This window comes from Pongo abelii, chromosome 6 (genome assembly GCF_028885655.2).
Source record: "Pongo abelii isolate AG06213 chromosome 6, NHGRI_mPonAbe1-v2.0_pri, whole genome shotgun sequence".
In the NCBI taxonomy this organism is placed as follows: domain Eukaryota; kingdom Metazoa; phylum Chordata; class Mammalia; order Primates; family Hominidae; genus Pongo; species Pongo abelii.
The window spans coordinates 128,231,510-128,251,644 of NC_071991.2; the positions used below are offsets into that span (position 1 = coordinate 128,231,510).

The 20,135-nt window shown below is 42.0% G+C and overlaps 1 long non-coding RNA gene across 6 annotated transcripts in view; it reads right to left on the bottom strand.

The window, feature by feature from the left end:
- LOC100939643 (uncharacterized) overlaps window positions 1–20,135 on the bottom strand; it is a 228,082-nt gene that overhangs the window by 31,794 nt on the left and 176,153 nt on the right. For all 6 annotated transcript variants that reach the window (XR_010140754.1, XR_008527589.2, XR_655462.3 and 3 more), the window contains one exon: window positions 1–20,135. This exon is cut by the window's right edge. This is a non-coding gene — a long non-coding RNA (uncharacterized LOC100939643).

Consider the following 20,135-nt stretch of genomic DNA (forward strand, 5'->3'; position numbering starts at 1 on the left):
CGAGTGTAACATTTCTTGGTAGTTAGCGACCTCTGCATAGGAAATCACCAGCTCCTGGCAATGAATCCATACTTCCAAGAACTCACACATTCAGGCAGATATATGGACATACAGCTCTAAATATAGATACAGAGAGGTCTGCCGTGACAGTTCAGTAGGAGACTGGAAATACTTTTGCTTTCTGTATCGATAGTACTTTCTTTCCTTTTTAAAGAGAAGGTTTCGTTTTGATCTTGAGAAATTCTGATAAAACCACCAACTGAAAACCTGCCATTATAAAGGAGGGATTTCACAACGTTCATTCCAAAAAACTGTGGCTATTCATTTCTGGAAGTGATTCACTGCAGAAGAATCGCTGTTTGGGGGTGGAGGGAGCGTTGATTTTTAGAAGCCAGCCTGCCCTCTGAGAAGTGAGCAGAAACCTCCGAGATGGCAGCCACGTGCCTTCTGACCCCCAGCCCTGCTCCCTGAATCACCACCCCTCGAGATGACACGCAGTGACCAATTTCCTCTTAAAACTCCCTTCTGTTCAAAAACCCTATGATCCATGCACCCTGTGTCTAATCCTCTGCGATGGGGCCAGTCTGCAGATCCGTCTGGGCGGGCTGCGGTAGCATTCTCCACCTGCCAACACTCAGTTGCTGGTGAGTAACCAGCATACGGACTCTCACTTCCTGTGAGTATTTCTGAAAGAGCTTATGATATTTCCTTTAAAAAAAAAAATTGTGGGGAGGAAAGCCACTCGGAGGAGAAGCAACTTCAACAAGCAAAGCTAAAAGCATGTAACGTGATCACTGTTGACCAGACACGCCTAATTTTAATTTGGTTTCTCAACCCCTGTGTAATTAAGACAGCCCAAAGAGAACAGCATCAAGAGGGGAAAAAAAAAAAAAAAAAAAAAAGACATTTCACAAATGCTTAGACCTTCGGTGCGCGTGACCAGAAAAGTAATTTTAAGATTCAAGCGAACCAATCTGAGGCTGGTTGGAGCATTAACCCTTCAAGGAAACAGAAAGAATTATTTTTGTTTGTCCCTAAATTTCAAATACGGAATTCATCTTCCCTACCAGGAACTGAGATACCAAAAATCAGCCTCTAAATACCATCCTCTGGGCTTGTAAGATGAAAAAACTTTTTCAGATTTGTCCATCACAGGGGTGGAAAAATACCTATTTATGAGACCTAGCCACATGAACAGAGCAGCCGACAGGGTGTTCACACTCAGGCACCCTTTGACAACCGGCCACTAAGGCTAAAATGTGACACTTTGTATTTCTGTAGGCTGTAGCCAAACCTGTTAATTTATGTCAGAGAGAAGAGCAGCATTTCTTGACAACTGGGCAAAATGAGTAAGAAAACTTGCTTTCATCCCACCTTACAGAGTATCAATGGTGACAAAGCTCACTTTCTGAGATTAGTAGACGTTTTGCTGAAAGAAAGATTTTTCAGAGCCTGTCCTTCAGCTTCAGGCTGTGAATGTGCTTCCAACTTGGGGCCTCCATGTGCCTGCATGGTGGGGAGGGGGGCTCTTGAACGGGGAAGGAGGAAAATACAAGCTTCTACTTAATGGGCACTGAAGAATAAAACAAATCACCCAAATTCACACCTGTATGTATCACACAATCCATGGAAGCCCTTAACTTGAAACACGGCAGCACTTTGCCACTTAGACCCCAACTCTTTTATTTCACATTTTTGGATGTGAAATTCTGGAAGGGAATTTTCACTTTTTTTTTTTTTTTTGAGACGGGGTCTCGCTCTTGTTGCCCAGGCTGGAATGCAGTGGTGCGATCCTGGCTCACGGAAGCCTCGACTTCCTGGGATGTGATAAGCTTTTATCATCTTTACCAAACTGATATTTTAACAAGAAGAGTATGGAAATCATTTGCTTGATATACATAATTGATTTATTTATTTATTTTAGAGGCAGGGTCTCACTTCGTCTCAGCCTCCAGAGTAGCTGAAACTACAGGTAAGTACCACCATGCCCAGATAATTTTTTTTTTTTTTTTTGGTAGAGATGACACCTTGCTATGTTGCCCAGGGTGGTCTCTAACTCCTGGCATTTAGCGATTCTCCCGCCTTGGCCTCCTAAAGCACTGGGGTTACAGGCATGAACCACTGTGCCTAGCCTGCATGATGTAATCTCCAAATTGAGGGTGAGTAAAAAGTAGCACCTATAACTAGAGGTAAATTTTTAATTTAAAACAACTACACTACGCAATAGTCATCTCCTCAGCCCTTGCCCACGAGACCTTATGAACCTCCTCAATAGAAAAAAAAGGAATATTCTGTGATCGGATCAAAGGAACAGGAACCCTTTACATGGAGGGTAATTTTAAATAGCTACAATTTTTGAGCTCGTCCATTGATACCGAGCTCAGCAAAAGAAAAAGCAGTGATTACAGGCCTGACCACTACTCAATGATTAGAATATTCACTCTTCTCTATTACTTAGAAGGAAACCCCCCTCTCCCACTATGTCAGGTATACACAAGTTCACAGCTCTCAGTGTTTCTGTGCAATTTGTTCCTGTTTCAGACGGCTTTCCAGAAAAGTTCCTCTTAAGTCCTGGGTGGCCAATGCAGAGGTTTTAAAAAGAGGAAAAGTAGAGCAAAACAACAAAAAGATCATGAAATAGAAGCTTGGGGAGGGGGGAGCAAAGAGAACATGAATCTAACAGATGCAGCAGTTGCAAAAAAGCTGCTATCCTTTAGAAACTCCTATTAATTTGGGGACCTAAAGGGAGCTGTTTCTAAGGCTGGATGTTGAGAATGTGATGAAACCATGGAGGCTGTCCAGGTCCTTGCTATGCTGTGGACACCATTCAGGAGTTATAGAGTCCACCCTCTCCAAACAAAGTAAAACCCCGTGACAAATGTCCTTCATGTTTAACATTTACTCAGTTCTCTTTTAAACAATGAAATGGAGCGCACTCTTTCGTGGCACTTTTATAGGCAGGAGAGAGAGTGGTCTCACAACGGAAAGGCACCAGCCACTGAGAAGTCTTAAGGCTGTGTTTGAGTTCTGGCTCATCTTTTTTGCTAATTTGCCCTTGTGCATATCACCCAACCTCGCTAAGCCAGTTTCATCATCAGCGAGAACAGCACACTGACATGCAGGGCCAGCTCAGGCGCTACCACGAGCTACACATCCGTCCATTCGTTTAATCTTCATAGCAGCCCTGGAGGTAAGTTCTATCTTTAATCCTCATCCTACAGTTAAGGAAACTGAGGCCCAGGGTGCTTAAGGACACGCCCAGGGTTACACAATCAGTAGATGGTCGAGCCAGGATTCAGAGCCAGGGAGCCTGACCTTGACTCCACACTCCAGAGCCTGCCCTCAGCATGTCTGCCAGTAACACCCAGGTTGGCTGAACAGCAAGGAAAACAGCATATAAGAAACTACCTTAAAACCTACAAAGACCATAAAAACACAAGGTAGATTTTTAATCATGTCACATGCAAATATATTCTCTGTAAAAATGTAATGAAGATTCAGGACAACTAAGCGTGGTAACTCTGCTGATCCTGTGAAACAGTTTCATATAACTTGCACGTTACTTAGCTGCACAGTGTGTGGTACTGAGTTGTAGAGGTAGAAGGGATTCAGAGATCCTGTTTTCCGTCAGGGTGGTTGGGTAAGGCTCCCAGACACAGGGCTGAAGTCTGAACCTTCATCCTTTCACTCCCAGCCCAATGATGTGCCACTGTGTCATAGCCACATGGTGGTTATGAATGCATCTGGAACTCTACATTTTAATCTGCCAGGCATCCATCCATTCATTCACATAATTCACGTGTGTGTAATAGTAACCTTCAGAAATGAATGTCACAATATTTTTCTCATTACAACATCTTTAGGCTTTAAGATGAAAAGGGTGAAGAAAGAAATCTTTTCTAAATCTTTTATTCCTGCTATTCATTTTTTTATTCAAGGAAAAACAAAGCCTCTATTAAAGTTCTGCTTACTATGAAATGTAACTGAAGTTCTATCCAATTCTTTCCTCTTCTCTGTAAACTTGTTCACATGCAACAGCCTCTCTGATGTTAACAGGTTGTTCCTCCCAAGTGCCTGCAGATCATGGCCATAGGAGTCACTGGAAGGAACTTGCCTCGGCGGCAGCTTGGAGGCTTCCTGGGCTTTAATGATGAAAAATGATTTGGTCATTTAAGACAGAGCCCCACTCTGTTGCCCAGGCTGGAGTACAGTGGCGCGATCATAGCTCACTGCAGCCTCAAACTCCTGGGCTGAAGTGATCCTCCTGCCCCAGTTTCTTGAGTAGCTGGAACTACAGGCGTGTGCCACATCTGGCTATTTTTTTTTTTTTAATAGAGAAGGGGTCTTGCTATGTTGCCCAGGCTCGTCTTGAACTTCTGGGCTGAAGCATTCCTTTCACCTCAGACCCCCAAAGCAATGGTTCACAGGTTCACAGGTATGAACTACCATGCCTAGCCTAGCTATTTACTCTTGAAGGAAAAAATAATTTTTATTTAGTTTTCAAACCTTTCATGCTATTTACACTAAAGTTTGGCCTTATTATTTTTGCTTAGAATCTTTTAATGGTTTTAGGTCGTGTGGGGTCACATCAAAACACTTGAAAATGCCTCTTTCTAAAACAAAGACAATCGTTGACCAAAAAAAGTTAAAAGAAAAAAGGAGACCAGTCAGGTATTTAGTTCCATTTAAGAGAGCACAGGCGACTGTATGCAAGATTCTGGAAAATTTATGTACGTTAAATTTATAAGCCAGCACTTTTTTCCCAAAGATTTATTTGGTGTGAAAAGTTACTTCCTCTACTGTAATCATAAAATCAAATGTTATTTACTCCTGTCATAACCATTCACATACTTCCTGCCATAAAAACTTAAACCTGGCTAGAATATTAAATAAAACATGCAAAAAACTACAAGTTCAGGAAGTGACTGTATGTATTATATACATTAAGTTCATATTCCAATCTAAGAGAAAGCTGAATCACCCCTACTTAGGAAAACCAGTATTACGTTTTATCATCTGGGGTGACTAATCCCACAATGGCCCATGCTGAACTTTAAGGGTAAAAAGGGCTTTCTCTTTTGCACTAAGCTCAGTCCATAGTTTTGTGGGGGCTGTCAGGACGCCTCGCAGGTCTGTGATGTGTAGTGGGCTGAAATACACTGCACATGGCCCAGAGTTAAAATTGTAAAGATCCAAAGACTTACTTAGGGTAGATGTGCACACTTTAAATGCATGTGCAAGTTTTTCTTTGGTGCCTGCCTACTTCTAAAAGAAAACAAGCTTCTAAATGCTTAGGCTTTGGCGTGTCGGGTGGGAAAATCAGAGCCAGTGTACACATCCAATGATAGAAGAAAGCGTGCGTGAACAGATTTGTTTACAAAACAGGGCCCGGCAAAGTCTGTCTCTCAGTGCCTCAGCAGCATCCATCCAACAAAACAAACACACAAACACATTGATCTAGGGAACTCGCTCTTTCTTCTGATGAAGGTGTAACAGTTTGTGATTATAACTGGGCAGTAAGTTACAACATAATCACCTGACCCAGGTTTGAATTGGAGATATGCCAACAAATCCAGTTTAACACAAGTGCGCATGCACACATGTGCAACACACACACACACACGGTTATATGTAGTACAGTGGTTCAGCTCTCCTTCTGTGGCATTAATCTCAAATCTGTATCTTTAATGGTAGCTACCTCTCCTACCTATATCTTTAACATATTTCTATCTGGATAAGGCAGTCCCTTTAAATTCATCATGAAGCAAAAAAACCAACACCATTCTACTGATTTTACTTCACTTAACTGTATAGCCATCCTACCAGGGTTGAAAGTTTGGCCTCTGGACTCCCTTTCTTCACTGAGCTGAACTCAGCCATTCTGTCACCAAGTCTAGTCAATACTTACTTTCAATGTCTGCTGCCTCCATCCTTTCCCTCCCACTCCCATTTCCAGTCACCCAGGATGCACCTTTCTCTCTGTCCTTGGACAAGTAAGACAGCCTTTGTAATTGGTTCACTTGCCAAGGAGCAACTGGGTGGTGAAGAAACACAGCAGGCATTAGGAAGGTTGGGTTCTAGGCTTGGCTATGCCAGAACCAAACCATGTGATGCCAAGAAAGTACATCATATCCTTGGGCCTTAGTGTTCTCACCTATGCCATGAAAAAACTGGCTATCAAATGTTATTAGCTGATGCAGAGCATACAGAGTCACCAACTGTGGTCTTCTAAAATGTAGTAAAATTCATGTCGCTGCATTCCTCAAAAATTTTCTGTGACTTTGCAACGTCTAGAGGGTAAAACTTAAGCTCTCTAGCTTCTGGGCTTATATAAAGAATTAAAATAAGTGTAAAAGTCTCATATAAAATGTAAGGTAGCACACAAAAGCAATAACAGCCCTAATGAGGACAGGACTATTTCTTAAACTCATGCACAGGGTATTACTCAGGGTTTTATACATATGGGTTCTAATCCTCATGACCATGATGCAAGGTTGGTTTTATTACTCTACATAAAAGATCAAGAATCTTAGGTTCTGTGAATAGCATGCTCAAGGTTATAGAACTCAGTGAAGTGTCAGGGGTGGCTTCCAAATCTACATGTGGTTGATTATAAAGCCCACTAAACCATACTGAGTATTTTAAATACAACATAATATTTGGCAGGGGGTGGGGATTCATTACTCAAGTAATCATCATCTGAATCCCTATAGTTACCAAGTTGCATAAGGAAGCAAAGGTCATCATCATATAAAAATATTGACAAATACAGCGATCACTTATTATTAGTCCTCATTAAACGTCAGCATCTATTCTTGCTCACTTTCTTGGTTGAATAATGTCATAGAATAAAATGAAAATCCAATGTAGCTCACTTGTAAGGTGGAATTGCAGATTTTCACACAGTTGATAAAAATGATACCAGCAAACTGCATGAGTCACATAGGGTCATGACAAGGATGAAAGACAGTTTCAACAGTTAACAACTGAGGAAGAGAAAGTCAACCGAGGTGATTACATGAGAGGTAGACTCTTCAAGAGAATGGTTTGTATATCAAAAGATTAAGAGAGGCCTTCGGGAAATTTGAATGCTTGTACAAAAATCATCTTCTTTATATGATTCTGCTTTAGAAGTCAACATTCAATCTTTCTTCTAAGAAATAACATGCCATTGCATCATATCCCAAATTTCTATTATATAAAACAAACTAAACTTCAACTTTAGTTTTTTTTTTTTCAGGACTTAGTCCCAATAAGATCTTTAAAAAAAAAAAAAAAGTGACTGTTTGTTTTTAAATGTTTGATTCAGTTTTGTCAATTCTCTTAAAATAGCAGTAGTTCCGGTATCAGTTATCTTCAGATAACAAGTACCTCCTGAAATGGTAGTAATAGGAAAAAAAAAGAAGAAGAAGAAAAGAATTAACTGATATGCAAGTAGCCGTCAACAAGAACTAATTCTTCAGCCCGTGATGGAAAGCAATGTCCTAGTTTTTCTCTCAAGATCTCAGGCTCACCCAGACCAGAGCGCTCAGCAAGAAGCTATGCTCATCACCCCCATGCCCCATTCCCACCACTGTATCAATGCCAGTGTGGGTATGCCATTTGTATGGTTATTAGGCCAGACCCTGGGCAAGTCTGACTGTTGAGGCAAAACGAGACTGCAGCCCTGTAAACCCTCAGTCTAAATCCTAACTTTACATAATTCACCCCATCCATTCTGTCTTTATCCAGTCCTCTGAAGATCTCCACTTTTTTTTTCAGAAGACAAGAGTCAGGGACCTGGAAGAATTCTGCTGTATAATAACCCACTTTTAAAAGGCACCCCTGTATCACGATCCTTCCTGACATATACCGGTGTATATATCAAATGGTTTTGGTTCCTGCAAATATTCTTCCATCGAATGTTCAGAGAAGGGCTATTTTGAGAAAGATTTAATGGGATTTGTAACATAAAACCTCAAATGAATACTGAGTTAACTAAGACAACTCTGGAACACAAAGTGTGGTTGTTATAACCTTGCTTTTTCTGGTGACTATAACTGAATCCAAGAATCTAATAAAATAGTCTCTCATGCCAGAAAGAAACCCAAGAAGGTATGTCCTCAGAAAATTTAGTCTGAAGTTGGTCAATTCTAAGGCAGTCACTCTAAGTGATCAGAACTTTATTAGTGAGCTTTTGGCCTTGCAGGATTGATGTTTGCTACAGAGATCTTGGCTTGCTCCTTAAGAGAGTTCTATGACACTGTGAAATAGCTCCTTTTCTCTGACAAGCATAAGGTGTTACTCTTCATTAAGAAAATCCTAGAGTTGTGATCCACGCATTATACTTGTGAGTCTTTCTCATGTGTGTGCAAAACATACACACGTTCAGTAAGGCACAGTGCAAGATTAATATGTTCACATACACAAGAGCCTTTCTGGAATTCAGAAATCTGAAATTGGGGAATGGCATAAGCTGAAGTGAGACAGGAAGGAAAAGGTGGCAGTTCAGCAGTTTTGAACTTCTGACTGTGATTCCGAATCCTTTTTTAAAAAAGGATTTTGTAGCACGACCCCAAAGGCAGCACAAAGACGTTGGTGAGTGTGCATTAATCGAGGCCATTGAGGATGTTATTTTCTCCTTTAAGACCCTGACCAGAAGCAGAATATGCCAGCAGCAAATGCAGGCAGTGCTGCTGTTCCCTTCACAGTCCTCGGAGGCATTGAAGCCTGTGCTTGAGACGCGCAGGGCGGAATGCTTGTTTTGGAGAGCATTCAGCGGATAGCATTTGGTTTCCTCCATTTAACCAGGTCACCCAGGCATGGAATGCACAGCTCTGCCAGACAGAAAGCGCTTTGGATGCCTGAGAAACAACAGCTTGTCCGGGCTACTGATGCGAAGAGAGGCCACGGTTTCCTTTTTCTCTGCTCTGAATGGCAGCCTTGACGTCACAACAGCTAGGAACCACTGGAGGGACAAATAACAAGGCACAAGCCAGAAGCGCCCTGCTCTGTCGCAGGGGCAGGGCCATTTTCATCCAGTTCTGATGTCCTCTGTAGCTGCTGCGAGTCAGCGGGAGCAGAGACAAATGACTGGAGCTTTAGGCGTAAAGGCGGTCTCTCTAGGCTGATCAAACAGCCCTTTGCCCAGTGCTAATTGCCTTCATGGAACCTGGATAAACTGCAGTTCCTGAATTAAACTTGTTTCTGACAAACTAGACTTCCCAGGGGAATGGGTGTAGTGATTTTGCTGATGGTTCAGACATCGGCACTTTCCCTGAAGGGCTCAACTTCCTGTGTTTAAAAGCAGACCTTTTCTAACAGGGGCTGGTGCATAAGCATCCCGGGAAATACAAGAAGCTCATGAAAGCAGGCAGTCTTTGCAAGAGACCTGACTTATTTTCTAGGAGAAAAACATCCTTTTAGGGATTTTATAATTTAAGTTTAAGCAATTAAACATGTGCATCAGTACCCAACTGCAGGTGTTTGAACAAATGAGTGAAAAACGCTCAGAGGCTGCCAGGCTTAACTCACCATTATCTAAAATGAATTGTCTGTGTAAGTCATCACAGCAGTTTGAAAAGCATGATCTTTCATGTTTCAACCTCACATCAAAATTCTAAATTATATTTAGCTATGTGAGTGTCAGATCATTTGTTTCCATTATCAATGTGATGTTGGGCAATTTGCAGACAGGATCTGAAAGCATCATCCATGACTTTCATGGAACAGAAAAGAGCTTTCTGTTGCCACAGATTTGCCCTAAGTTCAGTCCTCTGCCTTTGGAGCACTGACAGCTGTCACCAAACCCAAACCCCAGTCTGAACCCATAGTGGCTCAAGGTACTTTGGGAAAGCTAATTCAGGAAAACCATAGGCTGGAGGGGTTGTCTTTGAGGTGTGTGCGTGTGTGTGTATGCACATTTGTTGGCAGTGTGTGGACCGAGCACAACATATAGAGAGGCAGTGTTCTCAGGACTTCTGTGCTCCTATTTGGAAAAATTCAGCAGAAGAAACAACAGCTCTGAGACACTCAGCCCCTTTCATCAGCTCTTTCTTTGCTTAATTAAATATGCAGTTCCCCCCAAAGCACTCTTTCCCTGAGGTCATAGTGTCAGTCTTGTTTCATGAGAATAATCTGCTATGAATATTTACTCACTTTCGAAAACAAAAGAGGGTTAAAAATCTGATCCAAAATGTCACTTACGACACCTACAACAGAATCTACCCCTCTGCCTCCAGGCTGTCCTGACAACCCATGTCCTCAACAGGAATCTGCGGTCTGTTCTGGAATCTGGTCTTTGGACTCAAATGATCTTACCTGGGTAGCTCACAAAGTCTTGTGTCTTGTTCCTGCTGTTAAAAAATCCAAGTATGTTCAGGCATTAAACAATGGAGAAGATAAAGCAAAAATAATTTTTTAACTACATCTTTCTTTTTCAAGTGGTGGTTATGCTCAAGAGGTGAAATTTATTGTGGCCCTACCCCTGTTTTTATAAGAGCTTTTTGTAGTATAAGAACTATAATTAAGTTTCCTCTGAACTGTTTTATTAAACTTAAGTTTTCAAGAAGAGAATGATAAAATTTCTTAAACTATTATGTTTCCAAGGGGAGGACAATTTATTTTTATTGTTCTAGCATAAGGAAAGAGAGAATGAGAGGGAAAGTGTTCTTTAACCTGTATCCTGATTAGAATTTTTTAATGTTCAAATTCCTGATTATAAACTGCAGTAAACAATCAGTCATTCATTAACAAGCAACTATTGAAAAGGCGATATTTAAAAGAGAAAAAATAAAACGTGATTAAAACTCTACACACGTCTTCACTTCAAGGCAAACGCAGTGGCCATCTGGGTATTTAGAAGGTGCCAAATATCATTGGGATCGAGATTTAATTCATGTTATAAAGAAAGCACTATATTTAATTTGTTCACGAAAGACCTAGAACCTCGTAGAAATGATGGTGTTGAAGTGAACTTTTAACTTTAAAATAAGGTCTTTATTTTACAATTTTTTAAATATGTGATCAATCACAAACATGAACAAACTTTCAATGCTCCAGTGTTCTACTCTGAATGAGAAAAGTTGGAAAGATCATTTTCAGCTTTCATAAATTTTTGCTTTAATTTTCTCTATTTGGAAATCTTTAAAAATTAGTCAGTTTAAAAGTCCTGGCTGCTTTTAGTCAGAAGGGCCTAAGAAGAGACAAGACTTTTCCCAGGGTATCCAAAGATAGATCGGGAGAATTTAAAGCCTGGACATATTACCTGGACTGAAGGCATTCATTGCATGCTTTACTGGTGAGGACTGGGAAGATCTGACTTCCACAGTCCTCTTTCCAAGTGGCAGGAAACAGGACATGCACTATGTCAAGCAGCTTCCAGCACCCATGCAGCACCCTTCCAGCACCCATGCAGCAGTATCCATGCTCTGAAGTGAAGCCTGAACTCACCACCTTGCCACTGAGGGCTCCCCAGCAGGGCAGGGATAGGACCTTTCCTGGTATCACATGCTCGCTCGCCTCCTGAGTCCTGCACGAACAGCAGACTGCATCCCTGTTTTCAGTCTGAGGACACTCATGAGATTTTTCCAAAAATTTTCTTCAGGAGCAGACGCTATTGTGAATACCACATAAACAAGCTCTCCCTTTTCCAATTCCTCTTTTGAAAATGGTAGAGAATCAGCATATCTGGCTCTAACTTAACTTGTAAAAAATAATAATACATTTTTAAAAAAGTTTCAGTTTATCACACTCAACCACAGTTATCTTCCAATCCTACAATGTACACATGAAAAATTAGTTTTCAAAGACTGCCACTTGTGCTTGTTAGGAAAAACTTCTATCTATCCATCCTTTCTATGAAAAAAACTCTATAATGCTAACCTCCCAGAGTGACTCTGCACTAGATAGCTTCACAAAACTACAATCTTTATGCTTACAAAGCTACTTCCAATGGGTAACAACAGAAGCACGTCATGAACAATACTTTCTGAATAGGTACACAGGATTGACACATGCCAGGCTTTAGTTAGACTCTCACGGTGTTTGTCCCTTTACGTCAGGGCACATCATACCCTGCAGCTGCCTTTGTGTGCTTATTTGCTGCCAGATTCCTCTGCTAGTGTGTAAGTGCCGTGAAGGCAGGATTCATGCCTATGCCCTTCTTGTGTAAAAACTGCTAATGCCGGGGCCGGGCATGGGGGCTCACACCTGTAATCCCAGCACTTTGGGAGGCTGAGGTGGGCAGATCACCTGAGGTCAGGAGTTTGAGACCAGCCTGGCCAACATGGTGAAACCCCATCTCTACTAAAAATACAAAAATTAGCTGGGTGTGGTGGCGGGCGTCTGTAATCCCAGCTACTTGGGAGGCTGAGGCAGGAGAATGGCTTGAACCCGGGAGGTGGAGGTTGCAGTGAGCCGAGATTGGGCTACTGTACTCCAGCCTGGGCAACAGAGCGAGATTCGGTCTCAAAACAAACAAAAACAAACAAACAAACAAACTGCTAATGCCAGAAAGAGGGAGAGGAAGAAGAAGGAAAGGAAGAAAAAAAGGTAGAAGGGAGAGGAAAGTGACAGAAAGAACAGAGAAGAAAAGGGAAGGGAGGAGGGAAAGAAAAGAGGCAGAAACAGCCACTACACTGGTTTTAGTAAATAGGAGTGACTTTGAAGTTTCATAAGATTTTTCATTCATACAGTTAAAAGCTCCTTGTAGCCATGATCTCATCAAATCTCACAATAACCCTGAGTGACCTTTTAACATTAAACTAAAATGTTTACTTACGGCAGAGATTAGGAATGACTAGTTTCTAGATCTTCCACGTTTTATCTGTACATCACTCATGACAGCAGGTAGTTCTGAGACAGACCTCTCAAGTGATCTGTGTATTCATACAGGTCTGTGTTTCTGTAAGTCAACAGTTTAAGAATTGTGAAAGGCCAGGCGCAGCAGCTCATGCCTGTAAGCCTAGCACTTTGGGAGGCCAAGGCGGACAGATCACTTGAGGCCAGGAGTTCGAGACCAGCCTGACCAACATGGCGAAAGCTTGTCTCTACAAAAAATACAAAAATTAGCCGGGTGCGGTGGCCCACGCCTGTGATCCTGGCTACTCGGAAGGCTGAGGCACGAGAATCACTTGAACCTGAGAGGTGGAGACTGCAGTGAGCTGAGATCGTGCCACTGCACTCCAGCCTGGGTGACAGAGCAAGACCCTGTCTCAAAAAAAAAAAAAAAAAAAATTGTGATAAATGCCCAGCATTTCCTTCATTTTTATTCACTCAACATGTCTTATAACCACAAAGCCCAGATTTGAACCTTGTATATACTCATGGAAAGGAGAACCAGTTCTCAAGCAACTCTTCTCATTTTTACCAGCCACATAAACATGTAGCTTCTGGTAAAACAATACTTCTCATTTTACAAGTTCGTTAATCAATAATGAGCAGGCTCAGTGGGGGCACAGGACAGCCTGAGCCTGACAGCGAGGAAGGCGGATTTTGTCACAGAGGGAGGGTTCTCATGAAACTCTGGATCTCCCAGCTAGTTGGGGGGCACTAACAAGGGCTGCCCAGAGAGCATGCGAGGTCTCTTCAATCATGCCACAAACCCCGCAATGTCAGGACAAGGGCACCAGTGTTGACAGAGACCTTCGAGTTCATCAGAGAGGTGACATCACCTGCCTAGGTCTCCACTTCCCTGCTCTTTTCCCCAGCAAAACCAACTGCACTTTGCATTCCCCGTCATTATTAATCCACCAAACGAGCAACCTGTCCACATAGGAACAAGGAACCTGAGGTGAAGTGAGCCGAACTGGCTTACCCAAGCTCACACAGCGCAGGGCCGTCAGCACTGGGAGGCAGCCCTGGGTCCTATAGGCCTCATGTACGGCCTGCCTTGCTGTCGAGAAAGTCCCAGCCACCGACACAGCCTGCAGGAAACAGCACCAAAGTCACTTGCAGCAGCGCAGAGAAAGCGTGAACAAAGAACCTTTTTTTTTTTTTTTTGGAGACGGAGTCTCACTCTGTTGCCCAGGCTGGAGTACAGTGGCGCACGATCTCAGCTCACTGCAACCTCCATCTCCCAGGTTTAAGTGTTTCTCCTGCCTCAGCCTCCCAAGTAGCTGGGATTACAGGCGTCCACCACCACCATACCTGGCTAATTTTTGTATTTTTAGTAGATGGGGTTTTGCCATGTTGGCCAGGCTGGTCTCGAACTCCTGACCTCAGGTGATCTGCCCGACTTGGCCTCCCAAAGTGCTGGGATTATAGGCATGAGCCACTGCGCCTGGCCTTTTATTTCTAAGAGAAATAAAAGTCCCAGCAGAGCATTCTAGTTTTGAAGCATCTCACCTGGGAACACTAACAGACAGCAAATTTAACCTGCTGAGTGCAGCCCTCATTTGGTCCGTTTTTCTTGCCACAACTGCCTACTGCCCTTCTGTCAAGGCAGAGACAGACATAAACCACTACCATCTGTGGCTGCCCTGGGAACTGTGAGAACTCATGGAAATAATGCGTCCCCTTGTGACTCTTCATATCGTGCACCTCCTGTGACAACCCTCCCCTCTGACAATTACACTCACACCCAGTTCCCACCTGAACATGCTGAGTCCAGCCTTGGAGATGCAGCTTTTGTCTTGCTGAAACCTTCCAGTTACATTTCTCCATCAATTTTTCAAATAGTATTATTAGCTGAGGGACTAAAATCTGCCTGGCGTTCTTCTGATGACAAAGGTAACCCATCCCTCCCTGTGCTCTCCATCCTCAAGTTGTTTCTAATTCAGATTTTCTTCTCCCTCCTCTTGAATACCTACATCTTCTTCCTGACTGACATGGCTTTAGGAAACACAGCACATTCACAAACATCTGAAGCCAACTGCAAGGCACCTGTCACTCAGCGAGAAAAGCAGAGAGGTGCCAATTCAGATGGCTGAGCTAATTCGCCTGGGTCCTGACCTGTGTCACCACAGGGTCGCAGAAATGGAACCTTCTCCGTCACACCTCCTGATGGCAGTCAGCTGTGACCCGCTGAATCCAGGACATCATGCATTCCAGTTTCATTTGCGAGAACATTTCCAGGTCCGGCTGAAGCCTAGTGGCGCCAGCAGAGGTCTCAACCCCTTTGGGATGCTCAGTGGGAGACAGAATCAAGGGCCAATGATCCGTGACCTAGTCCTAGTGCCCATGTCAGTTTGTCAAAGGCCCTCAGAGCAGATTGTGTTTTCCCTGGTGGGGGCTTGACTTCTTTGCTTTAAAAAGGATTCTTAAGTATTTATTGCAGTAAAATTAAGCACTTTCAAATTTCTGCCAGATCCCCTGGAGGTATATAGCTTATTAACACAAAACAAATGTGACACTTGAAAGGCAGGAGACTTGGTTTCTATTCTCTGGCCCACTACTGACTTATTGGGTGGCTTCAGGCAAATAACTGAAATCAAGAAGACACCATTTTCAACAAGCACAGAGTGGACACCTGGCAGGTGAGCAGTGCCCTGTGAGGTCTGGGGCTGGGTTCGGTGGTGAAACTAGGTCAGCACACACAGCCCTTTGCTGGGGGCCCACTGCCTGGGGTAGGATTTTTGTAGCTGGGTTCAAGGTGGACATGCTGAAATGTGACCCTAAAATGTTTGTACTCTTGAAGCTGAAGGAGTGGGAAGAAACCTGTCATTTAAAGAAGGACAATATGGCCAGGTGTGGTGGCTTACACCTGTAATCTCAGCACTTTGGGAGGCCGAGGTGGGAGGATCACTTGAGTCCAGGAGTTTGAGACTAGCCTGGGTAACATAGGGAGACCACATCTCTACAAACATTTAAAAATTAGCCAGGCATGGTGGAATGTGCCTGTAGTCCCAGCTACTCAGGAAGTTGAGGCAGGAGGATCACTTGAGCCCAGGAGGTCAAGGCTACAGTGAGCTATTGTCATGCCACTGCACCCTGGCCTGGGTGACAGAGTGAGACCCTGTCTCAAAAAAAAAAAAGGAAGGAAAGGAAGAAAGGGAGGAAGGGAGGGAGGGGAGAAGGAAGGAAGGAGAAGGCAGGCAGGAAATCAGTATGACAGTATAGCATTGGAGCTAAGAACACAGCTTCTAGAAGCAGACTCTGAATTCAAATCCTGGGTCTACCATTTATAAGCTGTACTTTCCTCTGTAAAATATGAATCTATAGTACCTACTTCTCACAGATTGTTATAAAGATGAGATGTGTTAATACAGATAAAGTAAGCACTCACTGAATATGAGGTATTAACCAGAACCCAACAAGGTGCCATCATCAAATATAATAATTAAGTGCATAACTTTTTTCAGTTTACAAAGCAAATTTACATATAGCATTTCATTTGGATCTCACAAAACTCCATGAGAGCTGGCAAAATACTTCCCCCCATTTTCTTTGAAGCTCATACTCTCCTCGTTTACTCCCTTACAAGTCACACTTGAACAAAGTGACCAGGCAGATTTGGGAAAAAGCAAACAAACGAAAAACACCAGATAGACCTTTAAGAAATTAAAAAAAAAAACTGTTAACACAAAAATCTCAGTTGATGGGCTAAATGGCCCATCATTCTGAGAACAGTTGGGAAGACAATGCTTTAGATGCCATCTACACGCTGTTAGTTCCATCTCAGACATCTCTCCTGAGTAACAGCATCCACCTGCCTACTCATCATTTCCAATGGATTTCTAATAGAGATCTCAGACTCAACATGTCTAAAAAAAAGAGCTCCTTGTTTCCCACCCCCCTTCAATAAACAAGATAGTGGATAAATTATGATATATTCACACACTAGAATATTCTGGCAATATGAAGGAACTGTAGCTATACCTGAAAACATGGATGAATTTTGCAAATATAATATGGAGGAAAATCTCAAGTTCCAAAAAGACCATGCATAGTCTGATACTATTTTTATATGTCTCAAAATACCTTTAGCAACACACATTTACTCATTACACCGTGATAAAAATATATGTTTGTTTAAAAATCAGGATAATTATAAATACAAATTTCAGAATAGTGGGAAAGCAGGAAAATGCTAGGAATAAGATGCTTAGAGAGATCTCCAAGTATTTGTAATGAGCCAATTCTTAAGGTGGATGGTGGTTCACTGGAGCACCTTTAAAATTGTGCTTTAGAGTTTACTTGTATGTTACATACCATCTTTTGTATATATCAAATAATTACAAATTAAAAAGACAGAAATGCCATCCACAAAAATGAACTGTGCTGAAAGTAATTCATATTTCAAAACAATAAGCTAAGCAATGAAGGAAAGTAACTCTTGCTAAAAATATGAGGAAGTTAACTTATGCTAATAAAGTTGGTTACGGAATATAATTACTTGAGCACGGATGACTAAAATATGCCTATACTATGTGTATCAAATGCCAAGGGGGAAATGACCAGGGTATTTACAGATCAGAACAAATTTATTTATGACGAATCTTTTTTTTTTTTTTTCTATTTTGCAGACTTTCTTTTTTAAAAGCAAAATAAATTGACGTGACTTGTTCAGGGTTAACTGTTTGGCAGGTGGATGATCTGTGGCCATCCACGATGAGATCACCTCCCTGCCCCGCTGGCCCCCAGCCTCTAGAGGTCAGGGCTTCTGAGGCCCAGAAGCTCAGAGCCACACCTGTTATAGGCCAGTGATGTCAGAGTTACTCTTCCTCCAGCAGTATTGACAGCAGTTTATTGTACGCAATTTCTAGAACTCAGATGTTCTAGAAGGAAGCAAACATATTCTGAGACCAAAGACTATGACTATGCTCTCAGAATATGTTCTAGAATATGCTCTCAGAATATGTTCTAGAATACCTAAGCTGCAATTCTTAAAATCAACATAGTATAAGACTGTTTTAGGAGGAAGTGATCGAGCTCAAAGCAACCTAGGCATGATGTGCCTTGTTTGTTTATCTGTTTGAACAGGAATAAAACAAAAAGAGGCCTGTGTATTTCTCGTATTTTTATAGAAGAGCTGGAGCTATTTGAATGGCTAAGGAGGAGAAGATAGTTTGATTTAGATTTGGCACGGGTTTAGGGGAAGAAACGTCTTTGTAGCTGGTCCTAAATATTATGGTAACTTGGACTGAGTCAGTCTCCAAGGGAGAAGTTGCCACATGTTGTAACAGAAGCCACTGGGCTTGGCAAGAAAAGAAATGAAAAAAAGTACAATGAAAGCAACCCCGCTTCTCCATCGTGGCGGGGATGAACTAGGCAGGACGACTGCATGTCTTCCTTTCCTATGCCTGACCAAATCCAGCACTGCCCTTTCAAATCAGTCTTCATCACATTCCAAAGAATACAAAATGCGCAAGTTAATTTTAATTTCCAATGAATTCTTCAGGAGAAATTTTTCTTCCTCCTTCCTAAAAAAAGAATAAAAAATGCAGAATAGAGATTCAAAATGAGGGGTGGCAGCAAAAATTCTGACTTTCAGAAGGTTGAGAGGGTACCTTTTTCAAATGTATCTATTTTATAGTTCCAAGAAGGTAAGACTACCTTCTATTTTGATTCATGCTCCACCATTCCCCACTTAAATTTTTAAAAATTACATCCTTGCCTATGTCTTTCTTGCTATTTGACTAGTCATTCCCAAACATAAACTGCCCTAGTTTGAAGCTTCTCAAAGCCAAGCAAAGGTGACAGACTAGTACAAACAAGGCTGCTAGTGAGTTTTTACTGAGTGAATCTACATTGTTCCATGGCCTTGGTCTGGATGTAGATTCTAAAGCTTCTTACACTGACAAAAATGGAGTTTCTAGCTCTCCAGGTCATTTTTAGTGAAAGAACATTATAAAAGAAGGCATAAACCTTGGCTCACAAAATAAATATGCACTCAGACCCATGTACTTCATGAAACATACAAGCCCAGAGCTAGACCATGCCATCTGTTTTATGAGAAAAAAAAATAAATTCACATGATTTACTTTAGCTCTGCCAGAAATCATCAGCATCTACTTGCACAACTAAAGAAGACAAGGCAGATGGAGGCTAAACACTGAATACTGCCTAATTTTGATGTGTATTTTTTGGTGAAACCTCTTATAATTTACTATTTCCAAGAGGAAAAATAAGCTTATATAATGGCACTGAATCATTGGTTTCCAGCTATGGGAAGCAAAGGAAATTAACCTCAAGGGGAAAAAAATGCTACAAATATAAATAATACAGTTTCCATTTACGAAGCAATTTTTCATGTACTGCCATTTCTTTATTTTTTTCAAGAAGACATGTTTATGAAATAGGTGACAAACTAAGGTAGGTGTGTGTGAAGAGAGGCAGTGAGAGACAGGGGATCCTGAAATTCTTCTCAGTAGAGGAAAAAGATAATTTTAGGGATGTTTTAAAAAATATATAACTTGAAGAATTTTTTATAGCATGAGTATTATTTGGGTGCTGTCCTAGACCAGTGTGGCTTACAGGCTATAAAAGATTGGTCCTGAATGCTAATGGCAGGGATGAGTGTAAGATTATCAAGACTTCTTTGTGGGAAGGAGAGCTACTGACAGAGCCATGTATTACATGACTCCAGTCTGGGCTGATAGGCCTGTCTTAAAGCATAGCTAGAGGGCAGGCGCAGTGCTTATGTCTGTAATCTCAGCACTTTGGGAGGCTGAGGCAGGCAGATCACTTGAGGTCAGGAGTTCGAGACCAGCCAACATGGTGAAACCCCATCTCTACTAAAAATACAAAGATTAACCAGGTGTGGTAGCGTGTGCCTGTAGTCCTAGCTACCCAGGAGGCTGAGGCAGGAGAATCTCTTGAACTGGGGAGGCAGAGGCTGCAGTGAGCCAAGATTGTGCCACTTGCACTCCAGCCTGGGTGACAGAGTGAGACTCCATTTCAAAAAAAAAAAAAAAGCATAGATAGATAAAATGTCCTGGAATCACTAAAATGGATAAATTATGATATCCATAAAGTGGATAAGTTATGATATATATTCACACACTAGATATACACATTATGATATATTCATATATATCGTGAAGGCTAAACCCACATGAGTCCATAACGCACTCACAGGTCTGTGCTCTTTGGCCCTGGCCCTCTCGCCATTCGGAAGCGATCACAGAGAACACAATGAGTCTGTTAGTCGCTCAATATACAGTCATGCGCAGCATAACATTTCAGTCAATGGCGCACAGTCCAGAGGCACCCAC